An 18164-nucleotide genomic window follows, 5' to 3' on the forward strand; every position below is an offset into this window, starting at 1 on the left:
GAGGGATTTCCGGTGCTGGGTGTCATGACGAGCTGGACCCGTCATGAGCACACGCACACTGTGTGCCATGACGAGTCCAGCTCGTCATGAGCACTCAAGGGGTTAAAACCGTGAGTAAAAACGTTTCCACGTTCTCCGCCTTCGGTAAGGCCCAGTCAAATATGAGACGCATGTTTGGACGTAGAATATTTGGAAGGGCTGACAGGATGGGACTGGCTGTCAGCCGCATACACTACAGGTGTCCCTTCTACCAGCAGATTCCAAGGCCAAGGACAGCATGGCAAGGATTCGCCCCACTGGTTTTTCCTCCCAAAAGTAGGGGGAAGGCTACGCTTCTTCAACCATTGTTGGTCCTTATTAACAAACAACTGTTGGGTACTAGAAATTATAAAGGGATTCAAAATAGATTTTATCACAACTCCATACCAGATTCGCTAACCTAAAGAACTTACCCTAGACCAGGAACAATCAACTTTGGTAGACACAAAAGTGAGTCAAATGTTTTCAAAGGGGACTATATGTAAGGTAACAAACACTGGTCTGGGATTTGGGAGCACAATTTTTCTAGTAAAGAAAAAAGATAAAAAGGCTGGCGCTCCATAATAAATATGAGGTAATTAAATACTTTCCTTGTGTACACACACTTCAAGATTGAAGGAATCTATCTTCTGAGAGATATCCTACAAGAAAAAGACTGGCTCATGAAGCTGGACCTCAAAGATGCTTACTTTAAATTCCCTATGGACAAACTGTCTCAGAAATACCTAAGGTTTGTCTGGAAAGGAGTGACCTACCAATTCTGTTGTCTCCCCTTCGGCCTCTCCTCAGCACCTTGGTGTTTCACCAAGGTTCTGAGACCAGTGGTTGCCTCCCTGAAAAGAAGAGGAGTTAGGCTAGTAATTTATCCAGACGACATTTTACTTATGTCTCAAAGTCAAGAAGAACTACTAACTCGCATGAAATGTTCAGGGGACCTTCGGGAAGGATTAGGATTTATTATCAACATAGAGAAGTCCGTTATGACCCCAACACAAAACCTGGAATTCCTAGGTTTCCAGGTAAACACCATTTCAGCCCAACTACAACTTCCCCTAAAGCAGTTGTCCAAAATAAAAAAGGAAGTAACTTATGTATTATCCAAAGGGATAATAAGCTTACGGGAACTAGCGAGAGTAGTTGGTCACTTATCCTCTTCCTTTCTGGCAAACTCCCCAGGACCACCCCACTACAGGGCCTTACAGAGACTAAAATCTTCTGGGCTGAAGAAGGGCCTTAGGTATTCAGACAGAGTTCCCCTGTCATTGGAAGCTCGGGAAGACCTCTTATGGTGGCGGAACAATCTAGACAGCTGGAATAGAAAAGCAATATTTGGGAACACCCCGGATCACGCTTTGGAATCAGATGCATGCAATCTAGGTTGGGGTACCTAATTGGGGGAGAATGGAAACGGGGGGGGGGGGGGGATGGGGGGGAGGGGTGGGCCAAGAGGAACTCCCACTCCACAAAAATTGCTTAGAAATGATACCAAGCTTGAATGCATTAATGATCTTCAAGTCAATACTAAAAAACAGCGTAGTTTTGATCAAACTAGAGACCTTTACAGCTGTCTCCTACATCAACCGCTTGGGAGGGGCAAGGTAAAGGATACTTGTAGATCTCGCCAAGAGGATTTGGTACTTCTGTTGGAGTCGAAAAATAGTTCTAGAAGCAGAATTATCCCTGGCCATCTAAACACAAGGGCAGATTGGAATTCGTGATTCCTAAGAGACTCAAGCGATTGGAAGCTGAATCCAATAATCTTCAGAAAGTTCAAGACCTGTAGGACCCCTTCCAGCTGGATCTTTTTGCCGGCAGGCTAACATTTCAGATAGATCAGTATTTCAATTCCAGACCAGACCCCCAAGCTGCTGCAGTGGATGCTCTGCCTACAATCCCTTCCCACTGATTCAGAGGGTTCTACTGAAAGTTTGTTAGACGGCGACCTCAGAGGAGCCCGGAAAGGGGGTCCTGACTACCCTGAGACCCACCCTCAAAGTATCGTAGCCGGGTACTGGCGGGAGACTCCCCAGGGGGAGGAATCTCGCAGCTAGGATCGTACTTCTGGCGCCACACGACACAGAGTAATCACACCGGTTATTCTCAGAAACAATCTTTATCAAGTAGGCTATCACGGCAAATATGTACACGGTGTGCACGGGTGCAAGAGTCTCGGGAAGGTAGGGGGGTAGCGGGACAGTCTTTGGCAAAAGTTCAAGCAGGGACGTATCCGGCGCACAGCTCACAATCCTCGAGCCGGGGGATACGGGGTCGTAGTCGGGGTCCGGCGGGGCCGTGAGAATCTGGGGGAGCCGCGAGTCTCTCAGCAGGCTTAGGCGCAAGTTCAGAGATGTTACGATCTTTCAGGAGCCGCGAGTCACTCAGCAGGCTTAGGCGTAAGTTCAGAGATGTTACGATCTTTCAGGAGCCGCGAGTCACTCAGCAGGCTTAGGCGCAAGTTCAGAGATGTTACGATCTTTCAGGAGCCGCGAGTCACTCAGCAGGCTTAGGCGCAAGTTCAGAGATGTTACGATCTTTCAGGAGCCGCGAGTCACTCAGCAGGCTTAGGCGCAAGTTCGGAGATGTTACGATCTTTCAGGAGCCGCGAGTCACTCAGCAGGCTTACGCGCAAGTTCAGAGATGTTACGATCTTTCAGGAGCCGCGAGTCACTCAGCAGGCTTAGGCGCAAGTTCGGAGATGTTACGATCTTTCAGGAGCCGCGAGTCACTCAGCAGGCTTACGTTGTTCCAGCGTCGAATCTCCGGACCGGCCCGGAGCACCCCTTGTTATAGGTCGACCCCTCTTTGATGTCCGGGGTCGGTGGAGGCAGGGGTCTTGTCACCTGGGGGTCGCTTGTCGGGGTTTCCTGCTATTGTCTTTTGATCTCGTTCAGGGCCGGGCCGGGAGGAGTCCCAGACACCCAGCAGGCGTGGAGCCAGCTCCCAGGGAGGCCGGAGGGCCGATCGAAACCCATCGTCCCAGGGGAGTCCAGAGGTGCGATAGAAACTGCTCCTCCCTCTCTCATCCCCCTGGAAGTGTGATGTCCTCCAGCCGGAGTGGCGCCTCTAGGCCAGGGTCGCGCTGGGGCCGGGCGGCCATCTTGACGCATGAAGTGGGCATGCGGGCCCGGGGTGGCCGAAAGGAGGGAGGCCATGGGCGGGGATGTCCGGGCCGGGTGCGGGTGTTCTGGTAGGAGGGGCCGGCTGGGCCGGGTGGTTGGGGCTGCAGGTACCAGGTTTCGGTGGTGCGGGTGCACGGAGGGCCGTTCTGCGAGGCCGGGTCCAACACGCGTCCCCCCCAGCTGAAAGCCGGAGAGAACTGCCCATCATCTTGGGGGGTTCTCTTCGCTGAGGCGGAAGAACCGGGAGAGGCCGTCGGCGTTGGCGTGGTCCGTACCAGGGCGGTGTTCTACGGTGAAATCCATCCCCTGGAGGGAGATTGACCACCGCAGTAGCTTGGGGTTTTCTCCTCGCATCTGCATGAGCCACCGCAAGGGCCGATGGTCAGTTTGGACTCTGAAATGCGTGCCGAACAGGTAGGGTCGTAGCTTCTTGAGTGCCCAGACCACGGCAAAGGCTTCGCGCTCTATGGTGCTCCACCTCTGCTCTCGGGGCAGCAGCCGCCGGCTGAGGAAGGCGACGGGCTGGTCTAGGCCTTGGTCATTCACTTGGGACAGGACGGCCCCAATGCCATGTTCGGAGGCATCGGTCTGGACTAGGAACTCCTTGGCATAGTCGGGAGCCTGGAGGACGGGAGCAGTGCACATGGCCTTTTTTAGAGCATCGAAAGCCTCTTGGCAGGCAGCCGTCCACTGCACCTTCTTTGGCTGTTTTTTAGATGTGAGTTCGGTGAGAGGGCCGACCAGGCTGCCATATCCCCGAATGAAGCGTCGGTAGTATCCTGTGAGTCCCAGGAAGGCTCGGACCTCCGTCTGGGTGATGGGTGGTTCCCAGGCCAGGATGGCGTCGATCTTTGGTTGTAGAGGGGCTACCTGGCCGCTCCCGACCCGGTGCCCCAGGTAGACTACGGAGCCTTGCCCGATCTGGCACTTGCTAGCTTTTACTGTGAGGCCTGCCTGGCGCAGGGCGGTTAGCACCCTCCGGAGGTGCTGGAGATGCTCACTCCACTCCGAACTGAAGACGGCGATATCGTCTAGATATGCCGCGCTGAACTGTTCCAACCCGGCCAGGACCCTATTCACCAGTCGCTGGAAAGTTGCCGGGCCATTTTTCATCCCGAAGGGCATCACGCGGAAGCGGTAGTGCCCGTCGGGGGTGGAGAAAGCGGACCGCTCCTTGGCTCCTTCGGTGAGCGCAATCTGCCAGTATCCGCAGGTGAGGTCGAATGTGCTGAGGAACCGAGCTGCCCCTAGTCGGTCAATGAGTTCGTCGGCTCGTGGAATGGGGTGGGCATCGGCTCGGGTAACGTCATTGAGCCCCCGGTAATCCACGCAGAATCGGAGCTCGGGGGCGACACCGGGGGCCGCTGCCTTCGGGACCAGGACCACGGGGCTGGCCCAGGGACTGTCAGAGGGCTCAATCACCCCCAGGGTCAGCATCTTCGAGACCTCATCTTGAATGCAGGCCCGGACCCGGTCAGGAACCCGGTAGGCTCGGTGTCTCACCGGCGGGCTGTCCCCGGTGTCCACGTCATGAACACACCAGTTGGTGACCCGGGGGGTCAGAGAGAAGAGATCGGCAAATTGTCTTAGGAGCTGGCGGCAGTCCGCTTGTTGTTGGGCCGTGAGGGCTGGGGAAAGGTTCACTCCCTCCACGGAGCCATCCTGCTCCTTGACACACAGGAGGTCCGGGAGGGGATCCGACTCATCTTCGGCCCCGTCATCGGTGGCCAGCAGGAGGCTCAGTTCTGTCCGCACGAAGTGAGGCTTGAGTCGGTTCACATGCAGGACCCGGAGGGGGTCCCGGGGCGACTGGACGTCCACCAAGTACGTAACTGGACTCTTTCGCTCCACCACCTTGTACGGCCCAGTCCATCGGTCCTGGAGGGCGCCAGGCTTCACGGGGGCCATGACCCACACCTGCTGGCCCGGCTGGAACTCAACCAGAGTGGCATTCTGGTCGTACCAGCGTTTCATCTCTTCTTGACTCGCCTCCAGGTTGGCCTCGGCCAGTTCTCGGAACTTCCTGGTCTGGTTCCGGAGGGCCAAGACGTATGGGAACACATCTCGGGGGGTGGTCTGGGGTGCCGCCTCCCACTCTTCCTTTACCAAACTGAGGGGACCTCGGACGGGGTGCCCATAGAGTAACTCAAACGGGCTGAATCCTAGGGACTTCTGGGGGACCTCTCTATACGCGAACAATAGGCAAGGGAGCAGGACGTCCCACTTCCGCCGGAGGGGTTCGTCTAGGCCAGCGATCATCCCTTTCAAGGTCCTATTAAATCTTTCTACTAGGCCGTTTCCTTGGGGATGGTACGGGGTGGTGAACTTATAGGACACTCCACATTGTTGCCACAGGGACGTCATATACTTTGAGATAAAATTAGTGCCGCGATCGCTCACGACCTCGCGGGGAAACCCCACCCTGGAAAAGATCCCCATCAGGGCCCGGCCCACCACAGGGGCCGTAATGGTGCGCAGGGGGATAGCCTCTGGGTAGCGGGTGGCGTGGTCCACTAGGACCAAGATAAAACGGTGGCCTTGGGAGGTGGGGGGGTCCAGTGGTCCCACGATGTCGATCCCGACTCGTTCGAAGGGGGTACTGACGACCGGGAAGGGTTGGAGGGGAGCCTTGAGTTTCCCTCCACTCTTTCCACTAGCCTGGCACGTGGGGCAGGACTTGCAATGGGCCTCTACCGCTGCTCTCATCTTAGGCCAGTAAAAATGGGTCACAAGACGGTTGTACGTCTTGTCCTGTCCCAGGTGACCGGCGAGGGGGACGTCGTGGGCTAAACCCAGGAGGAAACCTCGGAAGCGGAGGGGTACCACCAGTACCCGTCCCGATCCCAGCTCCACCGACTTCTGCTCACTGTACAGGATGTTATTCTCCCAATAGATTTGGTGCGTCCCGGTCTGGTCACCTGCGGCTTGGCCCTCGGCTAGGCGCCGCAGCCCGACCAGGGACGGACAAGTGGCTTGCTCCCTGCAAAACTCCTCCCGAGTGGGTCCGCCCTCGTGGCGCCATTGGGCCAACTCGGGTAGATCGCCTAACTCAGGGACTGGGTCCGGGTCGGATGGTGTGGGTTCATCGCTAGCGACGGACCCTTCTGATGGGGGGACGGAAGGACCCTCGGCGGGGACTGTTCTGATCTCTTCGATCGGGATGCTCTCGACCTCCCTCTGGGGAGTGAGTCGGGCGGACATAGATCGGGTGGTGGCGCACACCCACTCGGGGAGTCCCATCATTCCCAGGTGGGCCTTACGCTCTACGTGCTTCCATGGGGAACTCTCTAGGTCGTTCCCTAAAAGGCAGTCGACCGGCTGGGAGGTTCTTACGGCCACCTTGAGTTTGCCTATCACCCCTCCCCACTCAAATGGCACCAGGGCTACCTGGCACATGCTCTCTCTATTGTCTGCGGATATCACAGGGCAAAAGACGTTGGGGAGGATCTGCTCTTCGGGGACTAGGTGCCTGAGGACACCGGTGATACTGGCCCCGGTGTCTCGCAGGGCCTCTACTTGGTGGCCATTGATTTTGACAAGCTGCCCATACTTCTGGGTGTTGGAGGGGAGGAGGCTACCAGGGACCATCTCCCTATCTCCCAGGGATACTAGGGCCATTGCTGCGGGTTCCCACTCTTCGGATTCCTCTACCCCCTCCCCCAGGGCTACGCTGGCTATCTGTCTCATCGGGGGGACTTGGGGGGCCATGGGGCACTCTGGGTCATTGGCGTAGTGCCCGGGTTTCTGGCAGCGAAAACATGTGACGGTCACCCGGTGTCCCCGTTTCCCAGGGGGCCCGGTTACTGGTGGAGGGGGCGCCGGGAAAGGTGGAGGTGGTGTCTTCGGGGGGCTAGGCTGGGACTCTCTCGGCCCTCCCTGGTTCCCTCCTCCTCTCTGGCGGGGTGGTCCCTGACTGGTTCGGGGGTACTCTCCTACCATGCCCCGGGAGACCCGGGTGTTGGTCCAGCGGTCGGCCTCCACAGCCAGCTTCCGGGGATCTGTGAGCTTACTGTCCAGCAGATGTTGACGTAGCTCTACGAAGCAGTTCGCAGCTAGATGTTCCCACAACATGAGATCAGTGAGTTCAGCCAGGGTGGTGACCTTGCTGCCCTTGGTCCACCCATCGAAGGCCCGACTGAAAAAGTTTACATATTCCACCCATGTGGTGCCCGGGATCTTCCTGCAGTCCCGGAACCGCTGACGGTACATTTCTGGGGTGAGGCCGTATCTTGTGAGTAGAGCCTCTTTCATGTGGCTGTAGGAGGTCTGCAGGGAGAGGGGTAGGTCGAGCAGGGTGTCCCTTCCTTCGCTCAGAAACCGCCCCCACAACCCCGCCCCCCAGTCCTTCTCCGGGATCCGATGGGAGGTCATGGCGACCTCATAGGCCCGAAACCATTGCTGAATGTCATCGTTTTTATAATATTCCTTGACCACATCCTTCGGGATGTGGACCTTCTGTTCCGCTGGGGAGACCGTCTCTCGGTTACTTGGGGGCCTCCCTTCCTCGTTTCGGGCCTTGAGCTCGAGTTCCTTTAAGCTGCGTTCGTGCTCCAGCTGGAGCTTCCTTCCTTCGTGCTCCCGTTGGAGCTTTTTCTCCTCCAGTTCGCCTTGTACACGCATTTGTTCTACCGCTAGTTTTTTTTCCGCTAACTTCAACTCGCCCTCAATTTTGAGTTTGGCTAGCTCTAGTTCATGATTGCGGCTTCTCTCTCTGTCCGCGAGTTCTTCTGGGGAGAAGCCCCCGTCTGGTACGCCTCCTCGCACCTGATTGCTGCTGCTTTCACTTTGGGGAGGTTCGGTTTCGTCGGGGCGCTCCCCCGTGCCTTCCGGGCGGGAGGCCCCGGTCTCCACCCAAGTTTTCAGTGCTTTCTGCAAATCTTCCTTCGTGTTGAGACCAGTGGTAGCGATTTTAAGTTCTTTGCAAAACTGCTTCAGCTCCTTGTGTGTATATTCTCCTAGATGCTCCACCTGGAACACCCTGTTGGCGTTGGTTTCTGCGGGGCTCATGGCGCTTCCTTCTGCCATCCTTGTCGGTGGTGCGTCCGTTGTTCACGGTACGATCTCTAGGTGATGGGCCCGAATCCCGTCGCTTGCCACCAATGTTAGACGGCGACCTCAGAGGAGCCCGGAAAGGGGGTCCTGACTACCCTGAGACCCACCCTCAAAGTATCGTAGCCGGGTACTGGCGGGAGACTCCCCAGGGGGAGGAATCTCGCAGCTAGGATCGTACTTCTGGCGCCACACGACACAGAGTAATCACACCGGTTATTCTCAGAAACAATCTTTATCAAGTAGGCTATCACGGCAAATATGTACACGGTGTGCACGGGTGCAAGAGTCTCGGGAAGGTAGGGGGGTAGCGGGACAGTCTTTGGCAAAAGTTCAAGCAGGGACGTATCCGGCGCACAGCTCACAATCCTCGAGCCGGGGGATACGGGGTCGTAGTCGGGGTCCGGCGGGGCCGTGAGAATCTGGGGGAGCCGCGAGTCTCTCAGCAGGCTTAGGCGCAAGTTCAGAGATGTTACGATCTTTCAGGAGCCGCGAGTCACTCAGCAGGCTTAGGCGTAAGTTCAGAGATGTTACGATCTTTCAGGAGCCGCGAGTCACTCAGCAGGCTTAGGCGCAAGTTCAGAGATGTTACGATCTTTCAGGAGCCGCGAGTCACTCAGCAGGCTTAGGCGCAAGTTCAGAGATGTTACGATCTTTCAGGAGCCGCGAGTCACTCAGCAGGCTTAGGCGCAAGTTCGGAGATGTTACGATCTTTCAGGAGCCGCGAGTCACTCAGCAGGCTTACGCGCAAGTTCAGAGATGTTACGATCTTTCAGGAGCCGCGAGTCACTCAGCAGGCTTAGGCGCAAGTTCGGAGATGTTACGATCTTTCAGGAGCCGCGAGTCACTCAGCAGGCTTACGTTGTTCCAGCGTCGAATCTCCGGACCGGCCCGGAGCACCCCTTGTTATAGGTCGACCCCTCTTTGATGTCCGGGGTCGGTGGAGGCAGGGGTCTTGTCACCTGGGGGTCGCTTGTCGGGGTTTCCTGCTATTGTCTTTTGATCTCGTTCAGGGCCGGGCCGGGAGGAGTCCCAGACACCCAGCAGGCGTGGAGCCAGCTCCCAGGGAGGCCGGAGGGCCGATCGAAACCCATCGTCCCAGGGGAGTCCAGAGGTGCGATAGAAACTGCTCCTCCCTCTCTCATCCCCCTGGAAGTGTGATGTCCTCCAGCCGGAGTGGCGCCTCTAGGCCAGGGTCGCGCTGGGGCCGGGCGGCCATCTTGACGCATGAAGTGGGCATGCGGGCCCGGGGTGGCCGAAAGGAGGGAGGCCATGGGCGGGGATGTCCGGGCCGGGTGCGGGTGTTCTGGTAGGAGGGGCCGGCTGGGCCGGGTGGTTGGGGCTGCAGGTACCAGGTTTCGGTGGTGCGGGTGCACGGAGGGCCGTTCTGCGAGGCCGGGTCCAACAAAGTTTAAACGGAGCGTTGCAGCATCTTTCTAGTTACACCTTTTTGGAATACTCAAATGTGGTTCCCAGGGGTGATGGCATTGGCAATGGAGGTCCCACGCCTTATTCCAGGGAATTTAGATCTTCTCCAGGGACAAGGAGAAGTACACCCTCTTCTTTTAGAAGGACACATGAACCTTCTTGCTTGGAGGATTTCAGGGTTCAAGAAGATACTCTGGCCTTTCAGGAGAGGCTAAAACCTATAGGATGAGTCATGGGCACCAGGAACAAGGAAATGATGCCCTGGTGTATGGAGAAAATGGATGGTGTAGTTGGTGCCTGGAATGGGATCTGGATCCCGTGGACGCCTCTGTAGTAGACGTAGCCAATTATCTAGCAGATTTATTTAAATCCGGTTTATGCTATAGAACAGTTAACTGCTACAGATCTATTTCAGCAGGCCACTCACTTTTAAATGATTATTCTATTGGTACCAACCCCTTGATATGTAGAGTAATGAAGGGACTAAGACTTAGGCACCCTTCAAGGGCAAAATATGATTCACTATGAAATGTTAATCTTATCTTCGCCCTTTTCAACTCTTGGCCTGATAACTCTTATCTTTCCAGAAAAACAATTGTCAATTAAATTAGCAACATTACTTTGTCTAATATCCTTTAGAAGAGTGTCAGATGTTGAGGCGTTAGAGACAAGTAACAGAGTCTATTCCCCAGATGGAGTACTTTTTGAGATATGGAAAAGGACGAAAGCTATGTCTGAATATAATTTTTATCCTTATTTTACTGATTACCCAAAACTATGAGTTGTATGAAAGTTTATGAACAGAGAATGATTAATTTTAAACCTAATAGCGAAAGTCAGTTTCTAATATCCTTTGTAAAACACTATAAAGCAGTCTCTTATGCTACAATTTCGAGATGGGTAAGAACAGCATTGTTTGAAGGGGGGATAGACTTATCCAAGTTGGCGCACACTCATCCTGTGCCCCAATGTGTTCTGTGGTAGGGGAACCCTTACGGATATTCTAAAAGCAGCAGATTGGTCAAATGCTTCCACCTTTTTTAAATTTTACCTTCAACCTGTGGAACACATGAGCAATGTAGCATTAAAAAGCTTTGAACTTGCAAAATGGTAGCCTCCAGTCTTGTAATGAAATGACAATTCTCCAATTAACATACAGAGAGAATCTTGATTTCATTAAAGACAACTGAGGCTAACATTATCGCACCCACCACTCCCTGGTGGATTTTAAAGAAAATATGTGTACGTTGTTTTTTATACATATACGTAATTACTAAAGTTATACATTTCATACTGTTTATTAGTTTTTTTAATACCTTAGCAATTGATCTTGCCTATTCTTCTTTCTATTCTTTCCAGACACTGCGTCACTGTGAGAAGTTCTTACTTGTCAAATGCATTTATCAAGGAAGAAGTCAAATTAATAGATACTTTACCTTGTCGCAGCTCTAAGAGGACGATGCCTAGTTACCATGACTAGTTACCATGACACTTTATGTTGTTCTATGGAATGTTTTAGTTTATGATGTAATAAGTTCTTTAAAGGGCTGCATGTGTGGGCAGCAATAAGTTATTGCATATTGCTAGCCTCCGTTGTCTTTAATGAAATCAAGATTCTCTCTGTATGTTAATTGGAGAATCGTCATTCTTTGCACATGATGATCTCTTCTGCCTCTGAACTGGGGAATCCCTGCATTGCGTTTCTGTTGTGGCTGATCTGGTTAGGTCTCGCCTATGCAGCGTGCATGCGCTGCATAGAAAAGACCTTTAGAAATCGATTCCGTTTTGCTGTCAAAAATGTGCACGCGTTGCATTGCTTTGAATAGCAACGCGTGCACGTTTGGCGATTCCCTTGCGGGAGCGAGCTTTGTCAGATGGTTTCTGCTCGCTCCCGCAAGGGAAACCGGCGCAGACCCCCTCCAATCTCCCCTCCCCCTGCTGCCTCCTCCTCAAACTTCCTGCCCGCCCGTGTTTGTAGATGGCGCTGACATCAGCAGGCTACGACGCTGTTGGTTTCGACAGCACTGTAGCTTTAAGTTTAAGAGACCGGCGTAAATAGATTCTGGGCTGGGTGGGGCTATGTGAATGAAGGAGCCGAAGTCCAGTAGGAACTGTACCCTCCTGCATGGTGCGAGATTCTGGTGGGGTTTGTCTGAGTTTACATAAAGCAGCCGTATGCAAAAACGTGACGCTTCCTAAGCATGGTGGGCTGCCTGTTATGGTATGTCTGTCTGCATGCGGCCGGCTGCCTGGGTGGCGTCTCTGGCGATTCCTTGTTCTCGGGTGGAGACACAGGAAGCCAGGGTCCCCCTGGCCCTGAATCACCCCCCAAGGCGCACCCCGTCCCTCTCCCAGAGGGCCACCACGATTAAACACAGATAAGGGGCCCGGAAGTAGCACCGCATGATCGACTCACGGGAACAAGGACACAGACCTTTCATTAATGGAAATATATTTGGAAAAAAACAAGAGGTAAGAGGTTTTAGGCGCGTGCCACATTCATAGGGGATGCCACTAAATCTACATACATTCGACCCTCATTCCGAGCTTCTCACTTTCAGCTCCTGAGAACGGCGACATCTCTAGGTGAAGTTGAGCTAAAGGTGAGGAAATCCAGGGGAATCTGCCCCTTGTTATGCGCGCCTTCATAGTGGCACTGTAGCTAATAGTTAAGGGGTGCCCTTCTATGCCCCTGCTTTTCCTGTAGTTGACGTTATGCACGAGGCCTTTCTGGGGTGTTTAATTATATTTTACTGGCTAGGGTGTAGCATATTAACTCGCCAGTGAACTCACGTTCCTTATACAAAAAAGACTCCTGAACACACACAGCCTCGCTTTGTATGCATCGCCCTGCACCAAGGTGTGGACGTAGTTGAATGAGTGTCGGATACTTCAGTCTTCAGAGTCGGTCGTAAATGCATCTACTGGTTGTCCAACTCACTCCTGTGAGCCTGAGGACCTTGTATTATAGGCCCGCGAGCGCAAGTGACAATCACCTGACCCCGAGTACCTGCAAAGCTAGCCTTTGATTGAATGGGATTGAATTGCATCTGTGCTTTTTTCAGTTTCTTTACTAAGAAAAAAATCATGGTCTGTGACGTCATGATAATCCTACATCTCCCGGTCCTTCGCAAGCCTTAGATTATGTGATGTCATATCGCACACGCGGTTCACTACCATCAGAAGGTTTGATTGCATGATGCCGTCACGCACCGACCCTCTTGTGACCGTACCTTTTAGAATGTTTGGTTGTGTGATGTCATAATGCATCACAGCCCCTCGGTCTAGTGTTTGGGAATATATGGTGTCATAGTGAACAGTATCTCCCCTCCCATCTTTTACACTATTGGATTGTGCGATGCCACAATGCTCTGTCCCTTTCATGACCACGTATTTTAGAATGCTTGACTGTGTGATGTCACAACGCACCACAGCCCCTGAATGCACCTTTGTTCTTGTGTTTGTGAATATATGGTGTCATAGTGAACAATGCCTCGCTTCCGTCTTTTACACTGCTGGATTGTGATGTCGTATTGCACCCCCACTCCCATAACCTCATATTTTAGAATGTTTCACTGGTGATGTCACAATGCACCACAGCATGTCATGGCACTTTTGCTCGAGTGTTTGTGAATACATGACCGTGTGATGTCATTGTGAACGATATTTCCCTCCTGTTGTTTACAGTGCTGGATGGAGTGATGTCATAATTCACTGCACCTCCCATGTTCCCCAATGATATCGTAATCCACTGCAACCCCCGCTATCGCCTGCTAGAAAGTATAAGTGTGTGATATAGAGCACTGCTGTAACTTCCCATGTCGTCTGTTAGAATGAGTTACTGTTTGCTATCACAAGTGAAGTACTGTACTCCCTCATTCACATTAGGGCTGGGCGTAGTTGGCATAGCGCCACTATGCAGAATTTTGGAAAAATGTGTGGAAAACGAGCGCACGTCTTGAGGGTTCGTGTGCTCGGGACACGAGTCCCTCGTGCCTGGGCAGGCTCCCCGATCTCCCCGGCCTGGCTGGGTTGAGAAGCAGGGACCGGCCCCAGGGCCTGGGTTTCGGTCAGAGCCTGGGGTTTGGGAGCCCACGTCCTGCGGCCTGCCAAGGGTCCATCTGCCCGGGACAAGGGTCCTTGGTGCAAGGCTCCATGGGTCCGGGCAGTCCTCCCCTGGGCGGCTGGGCCCCAGGAGCGCCTGCGGGCCTCCCCATGCCTGAGGCCCAGCGTGGGTTCTCGAGCCCCCTGAGCCCTGCAGCTCCCGAGCCCTGCAGCTCCCGAGCCCTGCAGCTCCTGAGCCCTGCAGCCCCCGAGCCCTGCAGCCCCCGAGCCCTGCAGCCCCCGAGCCCTGCAGCCCCCGAGCCCTGCAGCCCCCGAGCCCTGCAGCCCCCAAGCCCTGCAGTCCCTGAGCCCTGCAGCCCGAGCCCTGCAAGGGTAGGCGGGAGCCCTCCTGTGAAGGCTCGGGGCAGGCAGATTGGCGTTATTTTGGTCCCGGCCATCTGGTCGCACCTCTCCCCTTGGCCATCTGGTCGCGCGCAATGCTTTCCAATGGGGTGACCAGATGGCAGGGCCGGCCTGGAATTCCCGATGAGGGCTCATTTGCCTCCCGGATCCCAGCCAGCGCTCCAGGAGGTCGGGCACGTTCGCGCCTAGGGTCCCCTGAGCCTCGCCGTGCACACGGGTTCCCTGAAAGAGGGGTAGCCTTCTTCCGGATTACTAGGGGCAGGGTATGTCGGGACACCCCGCCCGGGTTGGCGGTTCTCTGCCGGGGACCAGATGGGCTATGCCCAGGCAACAGCTCCCTAGGCGTCCGGGGCTCCCTCCTCTGGCCTGCGGCATGGCAAAGTGCCCGGGGCGGGCTCCATGGTTCCCGGGCAGTCATCCCCCAGGCGTCCGGGCCAGAGAGCTCTGATGGTCCTTCCCCGGGCTTGAGTTCCAGCTGGGGTCCCCGAGCCTCCGGGAAGCAGAGCCCCCGAGCCCTGCGTGGGCTCCACAGGTCCCGGGCAGTCCTCGTCCGGGCCCGAGAGCTCCGGTGGTCCTCCCCATGCCTGAGGCCCAGCCGGGGTCCCTGAGCACCCCGGGAAGCGGAGCCCCCCAAGCTCTGCGTGGGCAGGCAGGAGCCCTACCGCGAAGGCTTGGGGCAGGCAGATGGGAGTCCTTTCCGGTCCCGGTTCATCTGGTCGCACCTTTCTCCTCTGCCATCTGGTCGCGCGCAATTCTTTCCAATGGGGCGTCCCGATGAGGGCTCATTTGCCTCCCGGATCCCAGGCAGGGCTCTAGGATGTTGGGCGCGTTCACGCCTAGGGTCCCCTCTGTCACTTGGAGCGTGTGGGTTACCAGAAAGGGGGTTAGCCTTCCTCCGGATTAATAGGGGCCGGGTATGCCGGAACACCCCTCCGGGGCTGGCAGTTCTTTACCGGGGACCAGATGGGCTATGACCGGAAACCCTCACCCTGTCTGGGGGCTCCCTCCTCTGGCCCACGGCGTGGCAAAGTGCCTGGGAAGGGCTCCACGGGTCCCAGGCAGTCCTCCCCCGGGCATCTAGGCCCGAGAGCTCCTGTGGTCCTCCCCGTGCCTGAGGCTCAGCCGGGGTCCCAGAGCCCCCCGGGAAGCGGAGCCCCCCGAACCCTGCATGGGCAGGCGGGAGCCCTACCGCGAAGGCTCGGGCGGGCAGACGGGAGTCCTTTCAGGTTCCAGCCATCTGGTTGCACCTTTCCCCTCGGCCATCTGGTTGCGCACAATGCTTTCCATTAGGGCGACCAGATGGCTGGGCCGGCCTGGAAGTCCCGACGAGGGCTCATTTGCCTTCCAGATCCCAGGCAGGGCTCCAGGAGGTCGGGTGCATTCGCGCCTTGGATCCCCTCCGTCACTCGGAGTGCGCGGGTTACCAGAAAGGGGGGTAGCCTTCCTCCGGATTAGTAGGGGCAGGGTAAGCCGGGAACACCCCTCCCGGGCTGGCGGTTCTCTTCCGGGGACCAGATGGGCTGGGCCCAGACAACACCTCCCAGGCGTCTGGGGCTCCCAGCCCCAGCTCGCGGCTTGGCAAAGTGCCCGGGACGGGCTCCAACTGTCCCCGGGCAGTCCTCCCTGCCAGGCTTCTGGGCCCTGAGAGCGCCTGGGGGCCTCCCCGTGCCTGAGGCCCAGCCGGGGTCCCCGAGCCCCCGGGAAGCGGAGCCCCCCCCGAGCCCTGCGTGGGCAGGTAGGAGCCCTACCGCGAAGGCTCGGGCGGGCAGATGGGAGTCCTTTCAGTCCCGGCCATCTGGTTGCACCTTTCCCCTCGGTCATCTGGTCTCACGCAATGCTTTCCAATAAGGGTGACCAGATGGTCGGGCCGGCCTGGAAGTCCCGATGAGGGCTCATTTGCCTCCCCGATCCAAGCCAGGGCTCCAGGAGGTCGGGCGTGTCCGTGCCTAGGGTCCAATCCATCTTGCGGTGCGCACAGGTTACCAGAAAGGGGGGTAGCCTTCCTCCGTATTACTAGGGACAGGGTACTCTGGGACCCCTCTCGGCCTAGCGGTCCTCAGCCGGCCGCTGGATGGGCCAGGATGCCGCCCCAGCCCTAGGTCCATCCCTGGGCCTGCCACATGGCATGCTGCCATGGATGGGGTCCGGCGGGCCTCCCCCTGCTGGGCTGGGTCCAGGGGCCCTGGGGAGGGCAGCCTCCCCACCCAAGGCTACGTCCTCGGTCCTGCTGCGTGGCAGGGTGCCCGAACGAGGTCCTGTGGGCCCGGGGAGGCTAACCCTTCGCCTCTGGACCCGGGAGCCCCGGCTGGGTCCAGGGGCCCTGCCGGGGCCCGGCTCATGTGCTCCAGCCCTGGGCCCCGTCCTCCGGACTTCTGCCATGCCAAAAGCCTGGGACGGGGTTCCATCGTGCCCGGGGAACCTCCCCTTGCTCGGCTGGGTTCAGGGGCTCCCTGCGGCCCCGGGGAGGGTGGCCTCCCCACCCCGGGCTCCGTCCTCAGTCACGCAGTGCGGGTGCCTGGGATGGTGTCCGGCGGACCCGGGGAGGCTTCCCCTGTGCCTCCGGGCCTGGGTGCCCTGGCTGGGTCCAGGGGCCCGCCAGGCCCCGGGTCGGGGGCTCCAGCCCAGGGCCCCGTCCCCTGCCTTGCAGCACTGCCAAAGTCCTGGGACGGGGTTCCGTTGTGCCTGGGGAGCCTCCCCTTGCTTGTCTGGGTTCAGGAGCCACCGGGTCCTGGGTCAGGTGGTCCGGCCCTGGACCCCGTCCCCCGGCCTGCCGGCCCACCAAAAGCCTGGGACTGGGTTCTGTCGTGCATGGGGAGCCTCCCCCTGCTTGGCTGGGTTTTGCGGCTCCCAAGGGCCCCGGGGAGGGCAGGCTCCCCACCCCGGGCTCCGTCCTCGGTCCTGCCGCGTGGCAGGGTGCCCGGGATGGGGTTCCGGCGGGCCCAGGGAGGCTTCGTCTGTGCCTCCGGGCATGGGAGCCCCGGCTGGGTCCAGGGGCCCCACTGGGCTCCGGGTCAGGGGCTCCGGCCCTGGACCCCGTCCCCCAGCCTGCAGCACTGCCAAAGTCCGGGGACGGGGTTCCGTTGTGCCCGGGGAGCCTCCCCTTGCTTGTCTGGGTTCAGGAGCTCCAGCCGGGGTCCTGAGGGCCCCGGGGAGGGCGGCCTCCCCCCTCTGGGCTCCGTCCTGGGTCCTGCCGTGTGGCAGGGTGCCCGAGACAGGGTCCGGTGGGCCTGGGGAGGCTTCCCCTGTGCCTACAGGCCTGGGAGCCCCGGCTGGGTCCAGGGGCCCCGGGTTGGGGGGCTCCGGCCCTGGGCCCCGTCCCCCGACCTGCAGCACTGCCAAAGGCCCGGGAGGGGTTCCGTTGTGCCCAGGAACCCTCCCCTTGCTTGGCTGGGTTCAAGAGCTCCGGCTGGGGCACCTGAGGGCCCCGGGGAGGTCGGCCTCCCCCTCCCGGGCTCCGTCCTGGGTCCTGCCACATGGCAGGGTACCTGGGACGCGGTCGGGCGGGCCCAGGGAGGCTTCCCCTGCGCCTCCGGGCCTGGGAGCCCCGGTTTGGTCCAGGGGCCCACCGGGCCCTGGGTCGGGGGCTCCAGCCCTGGGCCCCGTCCCCCAGCCTGCCGCTCCGCCAAGGGCCCAGGACAGGGTTCTGTCGGTCCCGTGCAGGCCTCCCCTGCTTGTCAAGGTGTCAGCGGGCCCTGGGTCAGAGGGCCCGTCGGGTTCCCCTCACAGCCTCCATGGCTGGGGCCCAGCTGGGGCCCTGGACCTCCGGTCCCCCATTCCCCGACGCCCGCTCACTCTTTCGTTGGGGCACAGAGTGACCAGATGGCTTCCCTTTCGAGCCAGGATATCTGGTCGCACCTTTCCCCTAGGCCATCTGGTCGCGCCTATCCCCTCAGCCATCTGGTCGCCGCAATGCTTTCCAATAGGGCGACCAGATGGTCGGGCTTGCCTGGAAGTCCCGATGAGTGCTCATTTGCCTCCCCGATCCCAGCGAGGGCTCCAGGAGGTCAGGTACATTCGTGCCTTGGGTCCCCTCTGTCACCTTGTGTGCACGGATTACAAGAA

The 18164-nt window shown here is 57.6% G+C and overlaps 1 long non-coding RNA gene across 2 annotated transcripts in view; it reads left to right on the forward strand.

The window, feature by feature from the left end:
- LOC146867632 (uncharacterized) overlaps positions 1-18164 on the forward strand; it is a 607657-nt gene that overhangs the window by 322749 nt on the left and 266744 nt on the right. The gene's annotated exons all lie outside the window — the stretch shown is intronic.

This window comes from Triturus cristatus, chromosome 1_2, assembly GCF_964204655.1.
Source record: "Triturus cristatus chromosome 1_2, aTriCri1.1, whole genome shotgun sequence".
Classification (NCBI taxonomy): Eukaryota; Metazoa; Chordata; class Amphibia; order Caudata; family Salamandridae; genus Triturus; species Triturus cristatus.